Below are 3,026 nucleotides of genomic sequence, written 5' to 3' on the forward strand. Positions count from 1 at the left end.
TCCTATGCTTGCACTCACCTCACAATCAGCCCCAACGTCTGATACTGATCTAACGTGAGCCAAACAAAATAATATTACATAACAAAGCTCACATGGGCATGTGAAAGCCATTGCTTGCAAATGAAAAATGTACAAAAAAAGAAATTACCTCACAGATGCACGAAGTCAAATGGAAAAAGTATGTCCCATCACAAATAAATAAGAAAGATTAAAAAAGATCAGAAGGGAACAATAAAATAATTCCACTAAAGATAGATTAGTTTTACCCGAACCAGCCATTCACGGCCTTCATGTAGCCTGACAAATCAACATTTACCACAATGTCCTACTTAGTTTAAACGTATTCTTAAACATGAGTGTCTGAACAGTATGGTGGCAGCAGTGGCAGTTCTGGCAGGTTGCTGGTACCAGTAGAGCAACGTTGTGATTCGAGGGGAAGGCGTGGACTTCAGGCTGGAAACCACTTATACAGCCCTGCAAGCCCCTTTGCTTCAATAGCTTCTTCTTGCTCCTGGAAGATCCTAGATGTGGCTCCAGCAGCCTTCTGTTTTAGAAAAGGTAGCAGACATAATATAATATAGTATTTGGCATACATTTGATCTAAAGTATGAAATAATGTACAGTAAAGTTTCAAAGTTCACAAGTCTAACACATTCAGCACTGACCCTAAATAAGAAAGAATAGGAATACTGAACAATTTGTCTTTCTGGAATTCTATACAATAATTGCTAGACTCATTAAATGTTTATTTCAGGCACACTTCAGCGGGTGAGTCACTGATTTAGTCTGTTCCTAAACGCCTCAACTCAGCCTTTCAACCTTCTGAGGTCGATAAATCAGTATCAACATAGTTTGGGTGATATTGGGTTTATATTTTTTCTATATAAAGCGCTTAAGCGTAAGGGCTATATAATAAACACATCATTATCATTTGGTCATGGACGTCTGCTTGCATTCACAGTAATTTGATGATATGGGCCTATACACACTGATCTTAACAATACATATGGTGATCCATTCTTGTATGAAATGTACATCACATTATAGTGATATCATAACCATATTTTTTGTAGTGTACTATGCTATGTGATGCCACTTCCTGTTTTGTCAACGGGTGAAAGATTGCGTTCCATCGCTTCCCGCAATATCACTTTGTGGTGGGGTCAAATGACATAACTTCCTGTGATGTCATCAGGGGGATAAGGGTCGTGTGATGTCACTTCCGCTACCCCTGGCATTTTGGTGAAATGACGTCCCTGTACATGAATATTCACACTTGCAAGCAGTGCAACAGATCATCCTATAGATAATAGGCATGTTGCCATATATGTTTCACACTAGTTCTCGTTTAGATTTCTTTACCTCCTTCTCCCATGTGACCTTTCTTAGTGTGAGAGGGTACGTTATTTTATCTATCACAAACACCCTTTATCATTCATGAGGCTGGGCTCTGTGTTCAAAGCTGAGTTGTCTGAGTTTTAGTATTTCCACTTAATAAAATGCATTATGGCTAGGAGAATAAAAGAGGTACCAAAGTTTCAAGAATTGCACTATACCAGTCCACTAGCATCATAGTTCTGAAATGTCAAACACATATATTTGTATTTTGCATGCACAGTGGGGTGGCAAAAAGGAAGATGGTAACGTTAATGTTAAGTATTTGGCTCTCAATCCAGCTTTGCTTTCACCTTACCAAAAGTACTATTGGCCACAGTCTGTCTCTGCCATTAATATTTGCTCTCTGAGAAAGACAGTCATTTCATATTTTCAATTATTAATATGCTATCAATTTACTTGCATTGTAAGTAAACACATTTTGAAGCAATGCAGGTCATGTTTAATTCAAGAACTGTTTAGAGGTGTTAAAATAGTGAATCTTTTAACCATCTTTATATTGAGCTGTAGTTATCCATACTGCCCAAATATACGAGGAGCAGGCCTCTGCGTGGAGTATCTACAGGGTCATTTCTTACTAACATAGAGCCCAGGGTTTAACGCTAGAATGTGCCCATATGATGAAATCCCCACCACTGCAACCCCTCGGAAACTTTGCAAAATCATTACATTATACAAAAAACTAGTTTTCTTGAAGGATGAGAGGATTGCTCAGCATATAGAGTTCATGTCTGAGAAACTGGAACCTACAGTATGTAGTGATATATAAAGCATCAGATATTATTTTTATTATTGCAAATTAAATTACTGAAATAAAATAAAACAGGCACTGCAAATTAGACAATATTGCAAAACACGTTCCTTAATTATCCTGTTATATGTTCATTGTCTTAAACAGAATGTCCTTGATTCTGCTGCTGCAAAAGTGTGTATTTCCGATGCATTACATATTGTTTGCAATCATTTTGATCTCAATCAGATCTCTATAAAGAACCATTTTCCTCTCTTCAGTCGATCAATAGCTTAAATATGTTTTCATTTGATTTCAATGTACTGAAACTCCTCTTAACTATCAGCAATAGCACCTGTAACCAAAATGGTAATGGTGTAGCAGACATTTGAAAACAAAACATACTTCTTTTTATGGTGATACATTGCAAAACATTCACTTTCCACAACTCATAGTTGTTGGCATTGTCAATAAATATAGTCGAGTATACCTTGTGGGAAGCATTTTGTTTTTAATAGAGCACACTGCAAACTCAACCATGACCAGAAATGTTCAACTTTGTTATCTAAGGCACGATTATGTTAAATAAGGTTACATGGTTGGTATCACATACTTTGGTTAAGTTGTCAAGTCGAGATTTGAGGCCAATTTGCAATCTAGGCACTTAGCGACATATCTTCCCAGGTATAGTTTGTAGAGATGTGTGTTAATGACAGAGTAAACCCATCTTCCACGGATTGTGCAGTAGTACTATGGAGATTTAAGTTCCCAAAGTGAAAGGAAATGTATAATAAGGTAACCTGTTCATAGTCAATGTTTTACAGAGTATGTTGCTTATAGAGCACCCCTCTAGTTTATAATCACACAATATTTGCCCTCCGTAATGGACATCCCACTAACA

Source organism: Ambystoma mexicanum, chromosome 4p (assembly GCF_040938575.1).
Source record: "Ambystoma mexicanum isolate Mex_15411 chromosome 4p, UKY_AmexF1_1, whole genome shotgun sequence".
In the NCBI taxonomy this organism is placed as follows: Eukaryota; Metazoa; Chordata; class Amphibia; order Caudata; family Ambystomatidae; genus Ambystoma; species Ambystoma mexicanum.